This window comes from Ostrinia nubilalis, chromosome 8 (genome assembly GCF_963855985.1).
Source record: "Ostrinia nubilalis chromosome 8, ilOstNubi1.1, whole genome shotgun sequence".
NCBI classification, from domain to species: domain Eukaryota; kingdom Metazoa; phylum Arthropoda; class Insecta; order Lepidoptera; family Crambidae; genus Ostrinia; species Ostrinia nubilalis.
This window is the reverse complement of record NC_087095.1, coordinates 15690928-15705788: the sequence shown is the minus strand read 5'-3', so window position 1 is coordinate 15705788 and position 14861 is coordinate 15690928. Positions and strand designations below refer to the sequence as shown.

Sequence of the window (14861 nt, the reverse complement as noted above, 5' to 3'; positions counted from 1 at the left end):
TCTTATCTTTTGAACGCTCTGCGGGTGATGTGAGTCACGCGTGGATCAAAATAAAATTATTGGTATTAGAATAGGTGATTTTTATAGCTAGAAAGCCTAGTCTGCTGACAACAGCTTTATTTTTTTTGTGTGAAATATTGAGTCACTAATTTAAAATCAGTATTCTCGATGAAGAATTTAAAAAGCCCGTCAGAAGGTGACCCTTCAGCACGCCTTAGCCCCCATGTCTTAAAGGCCTTTAGGCCCTAAAGGAACTGATCGTCCAGTTATGGTGACAGCTAGATGAACTAAGTATTTATTAATTGTACCTTCCGTTTAACCAGTAACTAACTAGCTAATCAATAACCGAGATTCGGACGTTTTATTTAATGTTCTGTTTTGTCACGGAAAATCCGCCGAATTTAGTCATGCTCGTGTACGGAAAGGGCCCCGAGTGAATAATTGAACGGCTGACAAACTATTGCTAGTGTGTGTGTGGCCTATCGATTGAGCTGTTTTAAGCTCTGTGCACACTGACGGGGATAATCCCAACTAATATTATAAATGCGAAAGTAACTCTGTCTGTCTGTCTGTCTGTCTGTTACGCTTTCCCGCTTAAACCTCGCAACCGATTTTGATGAAATTTGGCATAGAGATAGTTTGAGTCCCGGGAAAGAACATAGGATAGTTTTTATCCCGGTTTTTGAAACAGGGACGCGCGCGATAAAGTTTTTCTGTGACAGACAAAATTCCACGCGGGCGAAGCCGCGGGCGGAAAGCTAGTCAGTTTATAGTTAACTAACTTTAGTCCGCCCGAATGAATTTCGGTCTTAGAAAAACATTACTGCGTGAGCGTCCCACTTCAAAACAACGGAAAAGACAGACAAGAGAGAGTTACTTTAGCATTGATAATATTGTAGGTACGAATTAATTAAACTTGTCTGTAATTCACTGTATGTTGATGTTTATGTTGAATCAAGTCCTGTTTATAATAATCCTGTATTCCCGTCACGCAGCGAAGCAACGTGCTCCGTCAACTGTCTCGCTGTCGAACATTGATTGATAGAGACTCACCCTTTCAGCTAATACGTACGTCGTACACTCTATGCATAAAAACAAAACACGCACAACATAACAAGCTTTTATCAGGTTAATTTGTAACCATTATGAACAGAATGGTGGACTTAAAATCATAAATAGAACACTTCATAGGTACCTACTTAGTACTAGGTATATGACTCGAATAAAAATAAGTGCTACGCGACGCTCACCAACTTTTCCTCCTGTCATCTGTCATTCCGAAACTGACACTTGACTGCACTGCATGCAGCCCAGCCTTGAGATCCCGAATATTTGAACGTTATGAAGATTAATTATCGCGATATAAAAGCGAGACAAAATTCAGTACGTGTGAACTGTTCCCCTTTCAGTATTACACCTGGGGCATTTCACGCGAAGCGGACAGCGAAAATCAAGTCAGGTTTTGGATTTTGTTCATATTTGGATTAAATGTACTGCTATATAATCTGAATGGATGTGCATCATTATATTTTTTTTATGAAGCTTAGTTTATTTTTTATGAGCGTTCAAAAAATTGGTAAAATTTTAGGAACAGATTTTTCTGAAGCTATTACTGCTATTATTACATTTGATTAAAATCAAACTGACTATTGGACTTTTGAGAATAAATAACTGTGTTTCTTATTATTCACTACAAATTTGAAATTTCTTTTTTGTTCACATAGAAAACCGGAAGTAGAGTTTTAAAATCGAATTTTACAAAACTTCGGTATTTTTAATTTTTTTTTATTTTTATTTTACAACATACCTAGTAGTCTATAAATAACGTGTGTAAAGTTGTAGAATGGAGTCTGTATTGGTTTTTGATTTAGACGCAGTACAGTGCGAGCGCGCCGCAATGAGCGTCATACTGGCTATCGACATTTGGCTACTGTATAAAAATTATTTGTTCGAAAATAACTGAAACGTTAATATTGTTGCATGCATACTCTTAAACAATTATAATTTTGACTCGGCGAACTTCGTACCGTCTAACAGACAATGATTGTTGGCATTGAGATGGTATTACGTCGCAGACCACCCACAACTTATTGGATAATACTATTAAAACATTACCCTTCTTTTTGGGTAGTCGGGATATGTTAGTCCGGGGTGCCAGTTAACTTCATGCCAAATTTCATTAAAATCTGTTCAGCCGTTCTTTGTTTTATACATAAAACAAAGTCGTGTTAGTTACACGATTTATAAGTCAAGAACGGTTCGGCAGATTTTGATGAAATTTGATAATTATGGAGGTAGCGAGCCAACTACCTAAAAAAGAAGAATTATGTTTTTAGTGTATTATTCAATAAGATGTGATGTGGGTAGTCCGCGACGTAATACGCACCATCTCAATGCCAACAATCATTGTCTGTTAGACGGTACGAAGTTCGCCGAGTCAAAATTATAATTGTTTAAGAGTATGCATGCAACAATATTAACGTTTCAGTTATTTTCGAACAAATAATTTTTATACAGTAGCCAAATGTCGATAGCCAGTATGACGCTCATTGCGGCGCGCTCGCACTGTACTGCGTCTAAATCAAAAACCAATACAGACTCCATTCTACAACTTTACACACGTTATTTATAGACTACTAGGTATATTTTAAAATAAAAATAAAAAAAAATAAAAATACCGAAGTTTTGTAAAATTCGATTTTAAAACTTTACTTCCGGTTTTCTATGTGAACAAAAAAGAAATTTCAAATTTGTAGTAAATAGTAAGAAACACAGTTATTTATTCTCAAAAGTCCAATAGTCAGTTTGTTTTTAATCAAATGTAATAATAGCAGTAATAGCTTCAGAAAAATCTGTTCCTAAAATTTTACCAATTTTTTGAACGCTCATAAAAAATAAACTAAGCTTAAAAAAAAAATTACAATGATGCACATCCATTCAGGTCATATAGCAGTACATTTAATCCAAATATGAACAAAATCCAAAACCTGACTTGATTTTCGCTGTCCGCTTCGCGTGAAATGCCCCACCTTTCAGTGTGTTTAAATTTTGTATTAAACTCCTCACTTTGTCACTCCCGTAGTCCCGTCACGCAGCGACACAACGTGCTCCGTCAACTGTGCTCTCGTCGAACATTGATTGATACAGTTCGGTCCCTTTTCAACATACTTATACAATACGCTTTTCACATACCATTCGTTAAAAGTCACGTGGAAAATATAATTGTCACTCCTTTTCCTCTCGCAGAGGTTAATGTTCATGGGTTCATGTTCCCATTGCTCTGGTATCTCACATGTGCTCCATTAAGTGGCAAGACATAAGCACTAGGTTACACTGTACAGGTGAGATGTAATTAGTTTCCAAATTGTACAATAATCTTCTTTATTCTCCAGCTTGAAGATATTACAACTTCTACTATTTGTAATATATTTTTTAAGTTTCGTTAATTTGATTGAAAATTGTCGTTTCATGACAAAATTGAATGAAAATTCAAGTTTAAATTACTGTCAAACAGCCTTAACTATAATATTTTCCGACACTGACGACTTGTTTTCAACGGCGCATCCTTCCTAGTTATTAATAGGCACCCTTCAGCAGTGTACACACGTAATCAGATTCGATCAGCACACAGCCAGAGCACCCTGCCATCGCAAACACGTCGCCGAGTTTGTTCAGCGATAGAGCGTGACAGCCGCAGCGTGACGAAAGCCTTATCTGCGACAATGTGGCTGTTGGTTTTGTGTGTTTGGATCTATGGAAAAAGTTTGCATAGTCTTGCTAAGATGAATTAACTTACATAACACAGCACAATGACAACCACCGAAAGACAAAGGAGGGCACACATTTTAGTAAATATGATTTTTGTCACCATATTTATTGGTTCTGATAGAGGAGAATAGGTCCACCCCCAGTCTTTCCTTAGATGTCGTAGACTATCATTCCTCTCCAACCTGACTGGCCATCGCATCGTGGGGAATGTAGGCCAACCAAATCATCCAATTGTCTCTGGTAAATAGAGGGAGTGCATGCTCCTGCAGTACTCTCACTATTTTAGATAAATAAAGGAATCTTCTTTCGCCCCTCTTTCAAAGTAAGTATACATACATTGTCTTGTCTCCATCATTCAGAGATCTATCATCAGTCGCCGGAAGCAAACGTAATGGACGAAATTCGACACTGGCCCACGTTCACTTCCCCAGGAAATAGCTTGTAATTTCCTGGACTATATCTTGTTAAGATGTAGAAAGTAGTATCAAGTTATTTAAGTGTTATGGAATGTCATTTTTTGGCATAAATCACAGGATTAGGATTTAGATATTACCTATATGTTTCTATGAAAGTAGTAAGAAGAAAATGGAAAAACAGTAAAATCTTCCGATCCAATACAATGTGAATCACTTTTCATTAACATCCCAAGAAAATGACATGTTTCTCACATTCTAATTGACATGTGCCGGAATCCAGAGAAGGGAAAACAATGCGCCTCTCGTACATTGTTGTCGAAGCGTTTAATTAAAAGGGAGATGCAGCCGTGTGAGTGCAACCCATTTGTGCGCCGTCTGGTGAAGAATACCCCGACCTAATTCAATGGGGCGAAGTAGGACGTTAGGATGAGGACATACTCTACGGAAAAACTTTTCCGTGTACACACACAAAAGTTACTTATTTGACGGAAAAAATCACAAAGTTGTGGGGAGAACACAAACATTTTTCAACTACAACAGGGAAACTCTTGGCTTTCTTTTCACCTTAAAGAAATAATCATGTAGAATCGTAGACATTGGAGGAAAATATACCTACTGGTTTTTTATTATAACTGACCAACCAATCACCATAGTAAATTGATCATAAATTTTAAGAAGAGAAAATTTACGTCATGTTATTGTCCTAAGCGATTATCTCATGGATCTTATTTTGTCTTGTTTAATGATTAATAAATCACTATGCATCATATACTAAGCCACGTTTTAGAAGTAGGTATTCTTGAAAAGAGCTAAAAATAAGAGTAGCTCTAGTAGGTATCCGCTTGCCAGATTTCGGGATACACAATTTTTGCATTGTCATTACCTAGTTCTTTTTCCTCTTCACCAGTGTGTTCTCACCTCACACTTGGCACAAAGTTCTCTCCAGTCTACAACGAACACACGACGTGCATCATAGTATAAACAATAAGTTTGACAGAAACCGAGTCCATGGGGCTGTCTCTTCAGTTGACACCCTTACAATAGCTGACAACGCATCAACCATGGAAACATAACCGTTATTGCTACGCTCCGTTAATGACTTAGGGGGTATTTTCTTGTCAGTGATGAATGATTGAGCAATCTCATGATCAAACACCATTAACCTTTTGGAAAACATTCTTTTGTCTGTGAAAATTTACATTATTTGACGCCGCATATTTCTGAAAGTTACAATTAATACCTTGCAAATCCCAGACTGGACCCTTACTGTATTTTATCTGTAGCCGTGTGAACTGTGAATCCCTGAAGTGCGTCATCCAGCCGGGATAACGTCACGGTAATTCAATCGCGGTGACGTCACCGCCAGACCCGTCTTCCGACCGGTCACCCCATCGATCGTCGGATACCGCCCCACAGGGAGGGCGTGCCGGAGGGTGCCCTTTTATTACGAACAGAAATTCGGTGTTGTCATGATATTCTTAGAACTTCACCACCAGACACGACAGTTGGTAACAGTTCTTTGGAAACAATATCTGTTTTATGTCCTGAAAATCAATTTCACTGAAAATTTGAAATCGAGCATTAAGAATTTCGTAAGAAAGTACGACATTATGATAATGAATCTTAATAAAACATTGAGACAATGTAATTTTAAGATGATCCTAAATATCTATTCATCAACGAGGGCATTATAAGAAGTCACAAAAGCAATCTTTGTTGAATCTAGTCTAGACTTTCTCATGACACCAGAGTAGGTAATTTAGGTAAATAATATCTAATAGACAGTCGTAAAAATTTACGATGTTCGGCTACAAAATTACCCCATTTTCGGGTAAAACACCCGCGCGCCAATCCGCGCATCTCGCGACGGCCATGCTCCTTCAGTCGAACCGCGACCACTGCGCAGGGCACACGACCGCGCCGTATCGACCGCCCCTAGCGCGTATAAACAACATCGCAATCGGTTACCGAATCCTAATCCAATTGTTTTAGAAGAGTAATCTGTAATTTAAAAATCTGGAACGTGCAAGGACTAAGGAGACTGAAGATTTTCGCATATCTGTAATTAAATATTTGAGTGTTTTTTTAAATGTTAAGGTTATATTCGAAATTAGTTCGACAAAACTGTATGAGGCATTTCCTTCAGTTGACTCAATCAATCGAAAGGCCAAACATAACGCCGCGGAAGCCGGCTCCAACGACCATGTTTTGATTCCTGTGTGCGCCCAATACGCGAATGTATCGCAAACAAATGTGCCGGCAAAACTCGGTTATTATTTTCCATTTCAAGTCCATTTTCAATCCTTATTTTTTGTGAATTTTATAAATAGATACGATTGATCGTTAATGATCTATCCTGCTCTATATTTATACATTTTGTCTATCCTCATTAAATCATCTGTAGGCGTAAGTAGATTAATATCGACGTTAGTTTTATTTTTAACGGTTTAAGTTACTAAAATTTTTCCTCTCATTATAATTGTAATTATATAACATTGTCCTAATTAAGTAGTGTTAATAATTAACAATAAGTCAGTCGTCAGGGGAATTAAAATTTTACACTACACTATTATAAAAGATAAGTTTCAAAGTAATTATCATAAACTTAACACGTACACATTTATATTTGCCTAAAAAGATATATTCAAGATTTTAATTGTCCTCAATCTTGCTAATTACCTACTTCGTTGATTTTTCCCATTTCTTATTTAAAACATTCATAATCAATTTATAAATTGTCGATCCAAAAATAGCACTTAGTTCTGACCAGCTTCCAGAAATATGTGCGCATGTACATTTCCTTGACTTATTTGGGCTTGATCAAAATGCAGCGCAGGGCATGAGTCAGGTCGTGAATTTGTTGACAAACTCTTTCGTTAACATACATTTTACTGTCCCGTATCACGCATTCACGTACTTGTCATGAATGGCCCATTAAAGAGGACTAAAAAATATATCCAATATTGTCTCTATCCCTCTCTGAAAACTAATTCTGAGATGTTTAGGCAAGTGGACCCATTTATATTGGCCAAGTTGACACAGTCCGTTCAGTTTTACCACAATTCCCAATGTTCTACTTTTATCTTAAAGTTTATTTGCGCCTCCGGCTTTAAACATTGCTGGTCCATCGGTCCCAATTGTATCTACTGTATTTATACAACGATTGCACGTTAGACTATAAATTTTTGTAGCAAAACAGCACCTGTTACAATTATAATAAGATACCACAGTTTTTGTGCTGTCTCCTGTACAACCATTTCAGATCATTTCCCTGGTCTGACCTTTATCAAACAGTGTTGAGCCGGAAACCACACGTGACCCTGATATAGTTAAATAGCGAACCAACAAATTGACACACTCTTGCGTAAATATTATGTACTGTTTTGTGTTTGATTTCTACATAACTATTGTTTACTGCTAGTGCACTTCAAATGTTGTAATTTCTAGTTGTTAAACTAAAACACTCTACAAGATAATTTGATCGCATTAATTTGTTTATATAATTTTTGCGATTCTGGTTTAAACTAATCGTCCGTCACATTATCATTACCATCATCAGCTGGTCATTTTGTATCCACTCCTGGAGGACGTACCTATCCCTAATTCACCAGAAGCAAATGGAAGATTCTGTCCTACACTCCCTACGCTAGCCAGACGAGTTGGGGGGGATTTTAAGAATATAATATTCGTTTCCAATTGATTCTTCGAATTCTCAAAAATAGTGCAAAATCCGCAAATAGACAATCAATGCAGTATCTTTTGTCAAGCATTATCAGATTTAAAAAACGGAAGCAAAAACAGAATCTTAATCGGTCTGACTTGGAACAGCAAACTGACGTACTTTTGCGCACATTTATTACTCATACTCATTACTATTTATTTACGCAGTTCGTCACATTACTTTTATTAGTCATATTTGCAGTATGATTTATTGTTATTATAAGAAACTACTGTCTTAACAGATAGTACGTTAAAATTTCCATTAGTGCCTTAAAGTAGAGCTAAAGTATTTATATTCACAGTAACCAGTTCTTTATTATTTCTACGTAGAGTAGTTTCAGGGTTAACCGTGTCTTTAGTTTCATCGTATCATGTTTCAGTAAATCAAGTTGTCTCATTATGTGTGGATCTGCATATCAGATGTTTGAATAATTCTAACGTTGCAACGATAGCCTATTGTGATCTAAGATCGGAGAATACGCGCAATTTACGTCCCCGTGTCATGTAACAAAGCAGCAATAATGGCTGCGAGGGCTATCAAGTCACTGAGATGTTCTGATATCATTGTACTGCACCAGGTCAGTGCAGTCATTCAGTTATTTATATAGTTGACTCACAATAATTAAGCATGATTAGTTATGACCCTGAACATTAGTTGTCTTTGTTTACAGCCTTTTCAGCTGTTCCATTTCAGAATCAGATATTTCAAGACAAAGATTCCGATTTGTCACATAATTCATCTTTATCTCTTGATGGATTTCTGATAAATGCTCAATAGTATTTATCAAAGTATACCTAAGATTTGATATTGCCCTTCTGAATTTTTGTTACAAGATTAGTCACCGTAGGTAACCTTTGTTTCCATTCTCTCTTGGACAATCTCATTAATGACGCGAAATACACTTTTTGCTAATCACCTCGCGTTGTTTCTACTTTAGTCGTAAAATTTTGTATTATACAGAGGACAGAACATTGACCTAAACATTGAGGCATCTAATAGATGCTATTTCCCAACCGTACTATAGTTTGATGTGCTATCGACTGTACATCAAATAGCCAGTAATATCAGACGCGATGGCCTTTCGGAATTAGTGTAACGCTGTTAGTCTGCAACCTTTAGATTAGGCCATTGTTTCCCTCGCAAATGCCGCATCGATATCGGCGGCTACCGTGGATTAACGCCATAACTTGCGGTTAACGAGCACGCTAAAGCGCCCGAGTCACGTTCTGGTACTTCAAGGGTTTCCACGTGTTGACGTGTCTTCCACTTCGGCTGGACTGGTCGCAACTGGCTGAGGCTGCCTAGTGCCTGCTGCATTCGCGATTGTAATCCTACCTACATCGGCTTAGGATTTAAGATCGATAGCTAACCTACATCGAAATGACCAAGAACCACCAGAATTCACCGGATTCAATTTCGACCTAATAATAAACAAGTTTTACCGACGCGTGATCACAGAAATTAACCGAAAGCAATCTTCATTAATGAAAACCAACCTCAAATCATTATTGGTTTTCATAATTAATTCTTTATTTGCTTGACGGTTGTGATTAGTTGTATCACTTCCGTAAAAATTATACTTCCTCTAAATGGTCACTATTCCTAGTTTTTGAAAGACAAATTCTACTATTTTCTGGTGTAATACCTGATTGGTCGGTCTGGGATAGTATAAATTCATGATTGTAGATGTTGAGTACCTACTCGTTTCAGCAGAAAGCATGAAAATCACAATACTATGCTTACGCTACGATACACAAGCTATGCATCACGTAATAGTTGCATTCACTTTCGACATTCCTGTCTTTATTGTTCGTTACCAAAGCATGCACTTCCTGAAATAAAACGATTTCAGTAGCTGAGTCTACAGTGCATTTAATTTAGCATTTAGGTGGATCATACTTCACCTTGGTACCACTTGACGACGCTTAGTCATCGGCGATTACATTACACGAGAAATATTAACAAGGCATTCGTGTCGCATAGGGTTAGAGCTAACATTGTGGTTGACGTAAATTATACACGGTTGACTGATTCCCGCATCACTAGGTTCTTCTTAAAAAACGTCGTTAACATCTTCAATGTCTTTTATTATAACAATACTGTAGCGACGTAGGTTTTTGTTTTAATGAGAATTTATTACTGCTGTACTTAAATTTAATTTTAATTAAACTCCAAACAACGACTAATTGTCAAGTACGGATAGCACAGAAAATACATTATTTCACTGAAGGAAATCCTCATTCAGAATTTAATGTTACTGTTACAGTTTTGAGTATCGTCATAAGAATAGTTGAAAGTTATAATTTAAACGAAGTAGATGAGTGTCCGGACAATAGTGAATAAATAGTGTGGTATAACGAACACAAACCAGTGCAAAATGGCGATGGATACGATGGCAGTGGAGATGCCCGACCTATCGGCGCACGCGCCTCCTCCTCCTGTAGAAGAAACGCCAGAAGAGAAGTGAGTTTTATGATTAAGAACTTTCTAATAAGATCGCTAAGGCATATTCTTGATTGTAAATTGAAAACTAAGGGATAATTTATAAACCTAACCAATATTTTGACGCAATTTAATTATTACTAGAATCACATCATTATCAGAGAAAGCAACACAACCAAAACAATAGTGATTATGAAAATTGTCGCTAAAATGGGTTTCTAAATAATTACATGTTTACAAGCTATTATTAGCCGTTTAATTACACAGCGAATTAGCGACGAGCATTAATTGTTTCGTGCGCTGCCTTAATTGTTGTTTCGTCGAAATTGCTCGTTTAAAAACTTATGTTTATGCTCCCATCATAACGCACGACTACCGTTTGACATGCGCCAACTGTTTTTAAACTTGTGTGAACTTCGGGACGTATCAATCCACACACATACCTACCTACCCTTTTCAAAGTTAATGCCTTTGAATATTTGATAAGTCCATTGATCCGCCACTTTACTACACTCCCCATTATCAGTATTATCTTTTCTAACTTAATGGAATAGCTAAATACATGTAGGTATAACTCGCTTTATGTATTTATTTATGTATTAGTTGTTCACCAAAAGAGATTTGCTAACACGTAGAAAAAACTCATCATTCTTATGAAACCTGTCAATCCTGCAAAGTGGATTTCGGGCAAACTAAGGACAAAGCAACAAGTCTTACGTCAGATATGGTGATGATATGCAGATTTGTTTATACGGCATCTGCTCGGAAGCTTTCCCATAACAGTTTCAGCAAATTGCTTTATCTGAATCTTGTATTTTCAGTTCAGTTTATTTTCTCATGCTCGTTACGATACGAACTGCTTAAGGTGTGTATGTAGGCAATGATTTCAATTAGATAAATTCTCATACTACTTATTGTTACACATACATACTTTGCGGGAGGTGCCTGGATGCGGGCGGCGAGAGACCGGTCTTTGTGGAAAACCTTGAGGGAGGCCTTTGTCCAGCAGTGGACGTCTTTCGGCTGAAACGAACGATGTAGTTGTACTTATTTATGGATGATCTTTGCTACATAATCTACAACGTATAAAATGTAATAGAGAAGGATTTCAGCCATATTAATAGATTTTGTGACATCCAATACTCGAGGACACTACAAGAGTGTTTTTCCCAAAATGTCGGATAATTTATGTGACAGCGGCACGCTTGCCGTGACTCGGAACGGAGTTTATACATCGGCACCTTTATTGAAGCGACATGGTAAATGATCGCTTGTACGTGATCCTCCTTTATGAGTTTACCTCGCGTCTTCCAGACAGTTATAAACGATGCTCCCAAATTCCACATCTTTTAAATATTTATGTTGGTTGGTATATTAAATTACCTAACCTTTTTCCTTCAGTCGTCCCTAATGTACGGAACTCCTAAGATATGTCTTGTAAACACGTTAATTGGGTCGGAAACTGCCGTTGCCTTGGGAGTTTCGGCGCGTCCAATTCCGCCTGTTGATCTAGTGGCAGTGTCCAAGTGATTGAGGATTAGGTAATAAGGTTAATCGCTTCTCGAGAAAGCGTTGATACGGCCCCTTCATTAATTTGCCGTTGACACAGATCCTCTTGACATCGTTTGAAGATGTCAGTTTCAGGAAGCTTCCAGAAAATTTATTTTCTCCTGTAATGACAACACAAGCACAATCAAAATATTTTTACCCATGTCATAGAGACAAAGAAAACTACCTAACTGACGATCTCAACCGAAAAACATTATCTCAGTTATCAAAATATGTACCTTCTTATTAATACTATCAAAAAGCTCAGAAGACAGGAGCTTATGAACATGACAATTAACCTCTTTACATTAAACACTAAGTGATTACTCTATATCCTCCAAGGATTGTTCTAGAATGTCTAGAATCTAGCCTCAGCTGGTCTAGTTGCGCGGGCGCAATCAAACGTGCGGCCATGTCCGACATGTGGTCGCTGCTATCAGGGTGGCCGCGGCTGGTCGATGCAGCACGTGACTGTCTGTCTAGTGATTATATAGCTTTGACACCTGACGCAATTTGAAAAGTATAGCAGTATCAGCGTGGTCAGAAAAAACCTAATGTAAAACCTTCAAAAATCAAAATCAAAAATATTTATTCAGTTTAGACCACAAGTGGCACTTAAGAACGTCAAAATGTAAATAATAAAAAAAGAAAAGGTATCGCTTATGGTAGCCCTTCAAAATAATAAACGTTAAGAATCGGTATTAATTATATTTGGAGCCTGCCAAAGCTTTTGTGGCACAACTATTGAAAGGATTCAACATTCTGCAAATTCAAATGAAAAGTTGTACGCGGTTACATAAGGAATAGGATAATTTATTTGTGTGTCTAAGAAAGGATGATGGGCACTTTTCTATGGAATCTGGGCGTAAAACCAACAGAAATGTAACTACTATTATTTGTTAGGACTTAATATCAGAAATATATTTTCATATAAATAACTACCAAAAACTCCCGGGTTTGCTTGGAAATTGACATAATGTGTAATAGTAATAGATGCTTTATTGCGCAAACAAAAAATATTATTAATTAATATACTTATCTACTTACATTTTAAATACATTAAGTTATTTATCCATTATTATGTCCAACAGTTCAGGAGTGGGGCCAACAAATGGTATGTTTAAACCATGTTCTACATTATAAGCGTAGGACCATACCTAGGTACCATTTAGAGAAAGGACATGAACACAGTCATGTTTCAAGGGGATTTCTACCAGTTAAGTTGTAGTATTGTCGCAAAATCGATCACGGATCGATTATTAATCGATATTGCCAAATATCGGTGTATCGATTAACAATTCGATTAGGTAGGTATTTGATTTTATTGATTACCATTATTACTATCATTTGATTGTTAATTCAATTCCTTATTTTCAGCAATATAATCGATTATTGCAATCGAATAATCGATTATGATTTATTCGGTATACATAATTACTAAATCGATAGAATCTATAGTAAGATATGATACAATACTCTCAATATGATCGATAAAAGCAATCTAATTGACCTAATACTATTTTTATTACCCTAATGTGATGTGAAATACTATGGAAACTTTGCATATTCAACGACCTCTATCTCCGTATCCCCGCGTATTTCAGGATTGTTGTCATACTATGAAATGAAGTACTAGTATTATGCTTTAATTTAGTATACTTTTTGTTTCTGTTGGTTTAACGCCCAATATGCCCATCATCCTTTGATGATAGGTCATTTCAGGCTTGAATCAACCTGAAAGAATTATGAAAAAGTGCTGCCGCATTAAATCGTTTGGTCCGATTGAGCGATGTCTTCATTTATTTTAAAACCTATACGACATCGATGTCCTTCCTACAACTTTACTACAACCCTATCTAAAAACTCCTCATCTGTTTTATTTTATTAAAGACATCATTTCTTTTTACCCCACACGAGACCCAAACAAAAAGTCCGGATGAGAAGGCTATTACTATAAAAGGGAAGTCTAATATCCTTTTCAGTCGTAAAAGTAACCGGCACGTAATGTAGTTCTTGAAAATGGGATGGTTGAGAATAGGTAAGGCCGTGCGCCTACTCGAATGATCTTGCAGCACGGCCCCACCCGTTTTTATTATTTTCCACTCTTCACGACAGGCGACACAAGTGTCGTAGACAAGTCTAGACGCTATCAAGTCTACGTCAGGGTTGCCAAGTAAACGATTATGACATCTTTTTTTACAATACGCTAAGGAGAATTTGATGGGAGGAGCGATAATCTGTAAGGGCTGTCATCTTTTGGAGCAATAAAGATTTGATAGATGCCGCTGCAGACATCCAACTGATGTCTTTTTATTGTTCCCATATCACGCTCGTGTTCTAGTGCAAAATTCGAACCAAACTAGGAACGAACAAGGTTGCAACTTGATTGTAGAAACGACCAGCAGATCTGGGTTAACACTGTGGCAAAAGACTTATACATTTTTCTGTCGATATCAAATGAATCATATCGTGAAAAATGATTGGATTTGACCTTTTATTGCGAACTCTTACATTCCTCGGACACCTGGCAGCCCTGAACGGTGGAGGGCCGTAAAAGTTAATGCGGCGGGCGAGTCCCGCCCCGGGTCAAGTGCGAGCTGTGCTCATACTTGCTCTGTATATCTATTGAACAACAGCTGTTCTGCTCTATAAAGACCATCCTCGTAAACTTAAATTATGTTTGTCAAAAATAACTTAACTCCAAGAGCTGTTGTCCCCATGGTTTTCGAAACCAATGCCATATGTCGATCCTGTATCCTGTATCGAAGTTGGTAATTTGAAGTTAAGCATGATCGTAGATTCATTGTTTTCTTTCCATTCCTTCTCTTTCTCTATTTTTGAGTTAATTTGCAATGTCCAATGTTGACTAAATATTTTCATACGTACCATATTTATTATTTTTACCCTTGGAATATACGCAGTTCTCGTGTTTTTCACAAGCTGAATACATTGCCAATTGAAATAGG

General features: G+C 37.1%; 1 protein-coding gene across 1 annotated transcript in view; it reads left to right on the top strand.

The window, feature by feature from the left end:
- LOC135074279 (protein GDAP2 homolog) overlaps positions 1-14861 on the top strand; it is a 54297-nt gene that overhangs the window by 16016 nt on the left and 23420 nt on the right. The window lies entirely within an intron of this gene.